This window comes from Rhinoderma darwinii, unplaced genomic scaffold (assembly GCF_050947455.1).
Source record: "Rhinoderma darwinii isolate aRhiDar2 unplaced genomic scaffold, aRhiDar2.hap1 Scaffold_104, whole genome shotgun sequence".
NCBI classification, from domain to species: domain Eukaryota; kingdom Metazoa; phylum Chordata; class Amphibia; order Anura; family Rhinodermatidae; genus Rhinoderma; species Rhinoderma darwinii.
The window spans coordinates 601,091-610,280 of NW_027461923.1; the positions used below are offsets into that span (position 1 = coordinate 601,091).

The window sequence follows — 9,190 nt, forward strand, 5'->3', positions numbered from 1 at the left end:
GGCATGGGCCTCTACCTAGCTACGCTCCACATAGTGACATTTTTGCCAATTATTAGCAGGTGTAGATTTCGACTATAGTTTACGCCAGGTGTAAATTATTATAAATTTGTTGAGCTGCTGTCACCCTGCCCCCTTTTGGGAAGCCCCCTTTTAGAAAACTGGTGTAGAAAGGTTAATACATTTCCCCCATAAGCTTTAAAAATTGCCATTATGTGTTTCTAAGAAGTGTTTTTCTGCACCAGAGAGGCATTAGTGGTTTTTTTGTTTTTGTATCTGAAATGTGTTCTACAATGCGCGTTTTGAAGTTTCTAATCGTGCGCCCTACAGATGTAGCCGGCTTTATCTTGACTTTCAACGCCTTAAAGAGGCTCTGTCACCACATTATAAGCGGCCTATATTGTACATGATGTGATCGGCGCTGTAATGTAGATTACAACAGTGTTTTTTATTTAGAAAAACAATCATTTTTGACGGAGTTATTACCTATTTTAGCTTTATGCTAATGACTTTCTCAATGGACAACTGGGCGTGTTTTTGTAATGGCAGGAAGGAGGTGAAGGGAAAGTGAGCCCTAATCTACCCACCGCCCTGTCCCTGCCTACTTGCAACGACCCGCCCTAGGCGACGAGGTACAACTGGGCGGCGGTCCCTACGCTGTCTAAGTGCACGGGAGAACAAACAGGGAACACGCAAGGGAAGGGGCAGTAGCCCACGGAACGCAGCGAGGAAACGGAGCAGTGAAAGAATAGTCAGGACCAGGATGAAGTGGAGTATACCCAAGCGGGCACGGAGACAGAAGCAAGCCAGGGGCAAAGCAAGGCAGGTCAAGCAGAACTGCAGCAAGGCAGAAGCACGGCAGAAGCAGGCTGGAGCAAGCAGCAGTGGGGCCAGGAATCCAAAAGAATTACAAGCACTGAGGAAGAGAACAGGGCAGGTAATAAAGGACAGGGGGCGGAGCTAACAGACCAGGCCGCGATAGGCTCTCCCACTCCTGAGCCTGCCACCCTGGTTGGTGGGAGATGGTGTCAGTCGAACAGGTCTGGCCTCAGGTGTGGATTGATTAATCCCAGGAGTATACCTAGACGTAGTACCTGGCAGATCCCTAACAGTACTCCCCCTTTTATGAGGGGCCACCGGACCCTTACTAAGAGGACCCGGTTTAGTGGGGAAGAGAAGGTGGAACCTCCTGATCAATACCCCAGCGTGAACATCACGGGCAGGTACCCAAGTCCTCTCCTCCGGCCCGTATCCTCTCCAATGGACCAGGTACTGGAGGGAGCCCTGGACCATCCTACTGTCCATAATCTTGGCCACCTCGAATTCCACCCCCTCAGGGGTGAGAACGGGAACAGGAGGTATCCTCGAGGGGGACCAGGACGGGGAGCAGCGTTTAAGGAGGGAGGCATGGAAGACGTCATGTATGCGAAAGGATGGGGGGAGCTCCAGACGGAAGGATACAGGGTTGAGGACTTCAATGATCTTATAAGGTCCAAAAAATCGGGGAGCAAACTTCCTGGACGGGACCTTAAGGCGCAAGTTCCTGGACGACAACCAGACCAAATCCCCGACGACAAACCGGGGGTTAGCAGAACGTCTACTATCCGCCTGAATCTTTTGTGCGCTCTGGGACGCCTCTAGGTTCTTCTGAACCTGGGCCCAGACAGTGCACAGTTCCCGATGAACATCCTCTACCTTAGGATTATTGGAACAACCAGGGGAGACGGAGAAGAACCTTGGGTTAAACCCGAAATTACAGAAAAACGGGGAGACCCCTGACGAGTTACTGACCCGGTTATTCAGGGAAAATTCAGCAAGGGGAAGGAATGAGACCCAATCGAATTGACAGTCAGAGATGAAACACCATAAATATTGTTCCAGGGATTGGTTAGTCCTTTCCGTTTGGCCATTAGTTTCGGGATGGAAGGCGGAGGAGAAGGACAGATCAATCTCCAACTTTTTACAAAAAGCTCTCCAAAATAAGGAAACAAATTGTACCCCTCTGTCAGAAACGATATTGACTGGGGCCCCATGGAGACGCAGGATGTGTTTCACAAACAAAGAAGCTAACGTCTTGGCGTTGGGTAGCTTCTTAAGGGGCACAAAGTGGCACATCTTGCTGAAGCGGTCGACTACCACCCACACCACCGACTTGCCCTGAAATGGAGGCAAATCGGTGATAAAATCCATGGAGATATGGGTCCAAGGTCTCTGGGGAATGGGCAAGGAACGTAGTAGGCCCGCAGGTCGGGACCTAGGGGTCTTGGACCTAGCGCAAACTTCACAAGCGGCGACGTAAGCCCTAACGTCTTTAGGCAACCCAGGCCACCAATAGTTTCTGGTAATGAGGTGTTTGGTGCCCAAGATGCCAGGATGACCAGATAGAGCGGAGTCATGGTTTTCCCTGAGTACCCTCAGCCGGTATTGCAGGGGAACAAACAGTTTGTCCCCAGGGACGTTCCCGGGAGCTGCACCCTGATCAGCCGCGATATCAGAAGCTAAATCAGAATCCGTGGCAGAGACGATTATACCAGGGGGTAAAATACAAGCAGGATCCTTCTCGGAAGGAGGATTGGCCATGAAACTACGTGACAGAGCATCAGCCTTAATATTCTTGGACCCAGCCCTATAGGTAACAAAGAAATTAAATCTGGTAAAGAATAGTGCCCACCGAGCTTGTCTAGGATTAAGCCTCCGGGCCGATTCTAGGAAAACCAGATTCTTGTGATCCGTAAGGACCGTTACCTGGTGTCTGGCCCCCTCCAGGAAGTGCCGCCACTCCTCAAAAGCCCATTTAATGGCTAGAAGTTTGCGGTTGCCAATATCATAGTTACTCTCCGTGGGCGAAAACTTCCTAGAGAAGTAAGCACAGGGGCGGAGATGGGTGAGGGAGCTGGTACCCTGGGACAAGACGGCCCCCACTCCCACCTCGGATGCGTCAACCTCCACAATAAATGGCTCCTCTTGGTTGGGCTGAATCAGCACGGGGGCCGAGATAAAGCACTTGTTGAGGGTCTCAAAGGCCTGGACGGCCTCAGGGGGCCAATGGAGGACATCAGCACCCTTGCGGGTAAGGTCCGTAAGAGGCTTAGCGACGACCGAGAAGTTGGCAATAAATCTCCTGTAATAGTTGGCGAACCCTAAAAAACACTGTAACGCCTTAAGGGATGCAGGTTGGACCCATTCCGCCACAGCCTGAACCTTGGCAGGGTCCATGCGAAATTCATGAGGAGTGAGGATTTGCCCTAAAAATGGTATCTCCTGTACCCCAAAGACACATTTTTCAGTCTTAGCAAACAGATTATTCTCCCGAAGGACCTGGAGCACCTTCCTGACATGCTCCACGTGGGAGGACCAGTCCTTGGAAAACACCAGTATGTCATCAAGGTACACAACAAGAAAATTACCCAGGTACTCTCTCAGGATTTCATTAATAAAATTCTGGAAGACAGCAGGGGCATTACACAACCCAAAGGGCATGACCAGGTATTCGAAATGACCCTCGGGTGTGTTGAACGCAGTTTTCCACTCATCCCCCTCTTTGATGCGGATAAGGTTATATGCCCCCCGTAGATCGAACTTAGAAAACCATTGGGCTCCCTGAACCTGATTAAAAAGATACGGAATCAAAGGAAGTGGGTACTGGTTCCTTACGGTGACCTTATTCAGGTTACGATAATCAATGCACGGCCTAAGACCACCATCCTTCTTCCCCACGAAGAAGAAGCCAGCACCTACAGGGGAAGTCGAGGGGCGAATGAAACCCTTGGCCAGGCATTCTTGGATATACACCCTCATAGCTTCACGTTCAGGACATGAAAGATTAAATATCCTACCCTTAGGAAGCTTGGCACCAGGCACCAAATCGATAGCGCAATCGTAATCTCTATGGGGGGGCAACACCTCGGAGGCCTCCTTAGAAAACACATCGGCGAAGTCCTGAACAAACTCAGGAAGCGTGTTTACCTCCTCCCGGGGAGAAATAGAGTTAACAGAAAGACATGACATAAGACATTCATTACCCCATTTGGTGAGATCCCCAGTATTCCAATCAAACGTGGGATTATGCAACTGCAACCAGGGAAGGCCTAAAACCAGATCAGACGATAATCCCTGCATCACCAGTACAGAGCACTGCTCCAAATGCATGGAGCCAACCAGGAGTTCAAAAACAGGAGTATGCTGAGTAAAATAACCATTAGCAAGGGGAGTTGAGTCGATTCCTACTACAGGGATAGGATAAGGTAAATCAATACAAGGCATCTTTAGAGACATAGCAAATTCCACAGACATGATATTAGCAGATGAGCCAGAATACACGAAGGCACTGCCCGTGGCAGACCGGCCAGCAAACGAGACCTGAAAGGGAAGCAAAATTTTATTGCGTTTCACATTAACGGGAAATACCTGTGCGCCCAAGTGACCTCCCCGATGATCACTTAGGCGCGGAAGTTTTCCGGCTTCTTATTCTTGCGCCTGGGACAGGTGTTCAGTAGATGCTTGTCGTCCCCACAGTAGAAGCAGAGACCATTCATTCTGCGAAACTCCCTACGTTGAAGAGGGGACATGGAGGCCCCGAGTTGCATAGGTACCTCCGAGTCCTCCGTGGAGGGGCGAGGAGACGGGACCTCTGGGGGGATCGCAGAAAAGTCAGAGGGGAGCACATTGAAGCGTTCTAGCTGACGTTCCCTGAGACGTCGGTCAAGTCGTACTGCTAGGGCCATAACCTGGTCAAGGGAGTCAGACGAGGGGTAGCTAACCAGCAGATCCTTCAGGGCGTCAGATAATCCTAACCTAAACTGGCACCTTAGGGCCAGATCGTTCCACTGAGAAGCTACGCACCACTTCCTAAAATCAGAACAGTATTCCTCAACCGGTCTCCTACCCTGACGTAAGGTCACCAGCTGACTCTCGGCTAAAGCAGTCCTGTCAGTCTCGTCGTAAATGAGTCCGAGGGCAGAGAAAAAACGATCAACAGAGGAAAGTTCAGGGGCGTCAGGAGCCAAGGAGAAGGCCCACTCTTGGGGCCCTTCCTGGAGTCGGGATATGATGATACCCACCCGCTGGTTTTCGGAACCTGAGGAGTGGGGCTTTAGGCGGAAATACAGTCTGCAACTCTCCCGGAAGGAGAGAAACGTCTTACGGTCCCCTGAGAACCGGTCAGGTAACTTGAGGTCGGGTTCTAGAGGTGAGGTGAGGGGTACTACTAAAGCAGCGTCACCCTGGTTGACCCTTTGGGCCAGGGCCTGGACCTGTAGGGAGAGGCCCTGCATCTGCTGGGTCAGGGTCTCAAGGGGGTTCATGATAGCGTCAGCGTAGGAGAAATGGTAGACTAGGTAAGGGCTTGTAATTATGTAATGGCAGGAAGGAGGTGAAGGGAAAGTGAGCCCTAATCTACCCACCGCCCTGTCCCTGCCTACTTGCAACGACCCGCCCTAGGCGACGAGGTACAACTGGGCGGCGGTCCCTACGCTGTCTAAGTGCACGGGAGAACAAACAGGGAACACGCAAGGGAAGGGGCAGTAGCCCACGGAACGCAGCGAGGAAACGGAGCGGTGAAAGAATAGTCAGGACCAGGATGAAGTGGAGTATACCCAAGCGGGCACGGAGACAGAAGCAAGCCAGGGGCAAAGCAAGGCAGGTCAAGCAGAACTGCAGCAAGGCAGAAGCACGGCAGAAGCAGGCTGGAGCAAGCAGCAGTGGGGCCAGGAATCCAAAAGAATTACAAGCACTGAGGAAGAGAACAGGGCAGGTAATAAAGGACAGGGGGCGGAGCTAACTCCGACAGACCAGGCCGCGATAGGCTCTCCCACTCCTGAGCCTGCCACCCTGGTTGGTGGGAGATGGTGTCAGTCGAACAGGTCTGGCCTCAGGTGTGGATTGATTAATCCCAGGAGTATACCTAGACGTAGTACCTGGCAGATCCCTAACAGTTTTACTATATGACCAAGTGGGCGTTGTACAGAGGAGTGTATGACGCTGACCAATCAGTGACAAATCAGTGTCATACACTTCTCTCTATTAATTTACTCTGCAGATAGCGATATATCTATATCGCTATGTGCAGTCACATAAACACACTATAACGCTACTCATGTGTCATGACCATGAATATACATTACCTCCAGCCAGGACGTGACGTGTATTCATTCGCCTGACCACTTCTCTGCACGTCTCTGTGATTTACAGCACAGCACAGAGAGATCTCGCTGTGAATGACAGTTTACAGCGTAATCTCGCGAGACTACCCCTGCTATGCTGTAAATCACAGAGACGCTACAGAAGTGGTCAGGAGAATGAATACACGTATGTATATTAATTGTCATGACACATGAGTAACGTTATAGTGTGTTTATGTGACTGCAAATAGCGATATAGATACAGTATATCGCTATCTGCAGTGTAAATGAATGGAGAGAAGTGTATGACGCTGATTGGTCGCTGATTGGTCAGCGTTATACACTCCTCTTTACAATTAAACAAGAGAAGTCTCACAGGACACAACAATGTAAGGTGGGATATAAATCTCAACCACCTGCAATTTTTCGGAGATACGGACTCCAAACAATATTATATAAACTAGAGAAACAAAGAATCCAAAGTATCCAAGTATTTAGAAAAGTACAAAATCTTTATTTGAACAACACATGAGAATCTAAAATACAATGTTTTAATTGGATCATAAATGGACGTGCATTAAAAAAATTATTAGAAACAGGTAATGCATGAAAAAATATAAGTTCCAATACAAGTAATATATAATATAGTGAAATCACTTTTAAGGAACAAACTCATATAAATGAACGTCGGTAAGAAAAAACAACAGAAGGAAAGTGACAGTAAGATGTAAGTAATAACACTTCCTATCAAAAGGACGTAGAGAGTGTCCTAGTTTCTAGTTACAACTTGAAACAGTAATCGTTCAAAGCTTACCCATTATCAGTGGTGTAGTGGTATGACCCAGTAAGTAAGGAGGTGCCCCAACGCGCGTTTCGCGTATCGCTTCTTCAGGGGAAGAGGTAATGTATACCACTACACCACTGATAATGGGTAAGTTTTGAACGATTACTGTTTCAAGTTGTAACTAGAAACTAGGACACTCTCTACGTCCTTTTGATAGGAAGTGTTATTACTTACATCTTACTGTCACTTTCCTTCTGTTGTTTTTTCTTACTGACGTTCATTTATATGAGTTTGTTCCTTAAAAGTGATTTCACTATATTATATATTACTTTTATTGGAACTTATATTTTTTCATGCATTACCTGTTTCTAATAATTTTTTTAATGTACGTCCATTTATGATCCAGTTAAAACATTGTATTTTAGATTCTCATGTGTTTTTCAAATAAAGATTTTGTACTTTTCTAAATACTTGGATACTTTGGATTCTTTGTTTCTCTAGTTTATATACTCCTCTTTACAATGTCCACTTGGCCATATAGTAAAACACGCCCAGTTGTCCATTGAGAAACTCATTAGCATAAAGCTAATATAGGTCATAACTCCGTCAAAAATGATCATTTTTCTAATTAAAAAACACTGATGTAATCTACAATACAGCGCCGATCTCATTATGTAGAAGATAAGGCACTTATAATGTGGTGACAGAGCCTCTTTAAATACACAGTGGCAGTGTTTTTTCAATGACTTTTTAATGACTTTTGTTGTGTGATATCACGCTGCTGCAAGTTATCCGAGTCAAGATAAAGATGGCTACATCCGTACATACACGCGATCACATTGTTTGCATTTAATGGCATACATTACATGATGCTTAGTAAAATTTTTATAAACGCATCAATATCGTAAGTACTTTTTAAAAAATATTTTTTGGGGGGGAAAGTCAAGTTTTGTTGTTAGCGACACTGTAGAAAAGACTTGTGACAACATGTAACTAATCTCATCCTCTAGGTGACCCAAGGGCTGCCTTTACCCACAATTTGTGTCAGGACTGGATCCGGATTTAACATGGGTTCGTTTTTTCTGAATAATGTTTTGATATTTCTCCAAACTTTTGGCTCTATGCCGTTGAAGAAACTGGTAATTGATCTCTCGTGCTTCAGTATTTATTATTAAACAAGATGGATTCTTGTGTCCTTTGTTTTGATGCCCTTCTTAACATCCATTGTTAATATCCTGTAAGATGTAATCCACGGTCAATATTTATACATTGGTTGTGAAATGTCTTATCATTTGAGCAGGCTACCCTAGTTCTTATAAGGTCCCCTGTAGGTATTGCCTAGATTGTGTGAGCTGGGGGACAGCTCCTAGCATTAAGGATGGTAGTGCCCAAAGATGGTTCACAAAATGATTCCTTTTCTGTATTACAATTCCATCCATGGATGCCGAGCCTGTAACATTGTAAATTAAATGTATTGGTTTTATTGTATTCCATAAATGGTGGTACAGACGCCACATCACGACCCCTAAACCAAAAAAGATCGTCGATGTAGCGTCCATTCCACACAATCCACTCGTAAAAGGGATTATTGGCTGAAAAAATGTTGTTCTCCCACCATGTCATAAACAAATTGTCCATGGAGAGGGAGAATTTTGACCCCATCAGGGCGTCTTCTATCTGCAATAAAATAAAACTATCAAGGCAGAAGTAATTATGTGAGTGCAGATACTCCACTGACATTAAAATAAATTCTTGTAGACATTTGGAATACCTGGTATATTTCCTCAAATGGAATTCCATTGCCTTGATCGCCGGAATATGTGGTATGCAGGCAGGCCCACCATCAGAAATGTCTGGGTCTCATACAGTCAGTGGAATTCCATTTCAGGAAATACATCTGGGTCCCCCATTATTAGGGGATTTGGAGAGGTGGCAACGGAAAGTCGTGGGATGGGAGCAGGACGCAAAGTGCAATTGACTCTGTGAGCGGGCGGAGGAGTAGGCTAAGAGAACGGAAGGTGGCCGAAGCGGGAGTTGGGCCAGAGTGGATATGACGCTTGACCGGGGTCTGGGGAGGGGAGAGAGGCCGGTGGGAAGGGGAGAGAGACCGGTGGGAAGGTGGGAGAGAAGGGGCAACATAAAAAATAATTAAACTGAATCTACTGCTTTAAAACAGAGTCACTCACCAAGTTGCAGAGCTGGCTGCTGCTTCTGGCCCCTGCATGGGTCCCATTCCTTTCTACAAACCAATTACCGCTGATCATAACCTTGATGAGCGGCGGCTGCCCAC

General features: G+C 47.0%; 1 long non-coding RNA gene across 1 annotated transcript in view; it reads left to right on the forward strand.

Annotated features, from left to right (window-relative positions):
* LOC142698894 (uncharacterized) overlaps positions 1–8,074 on the forward strand; it is a 33,878-nt gene extending 25,804 nt beyond the window's left edge. The window contains exon 3 of the long non-coding RNA XR_012865832.1: positions 7,911–8,074. This is a non-coding gene — a long non-coding RNA (uncharacterized LOC142698894). The remainder of the gene's footprint in view (positions 1–7,910) is intronic.
* The last annotated feature ends 1,116 nt before the right edge of the window (positions 8,075–9,190 follow it).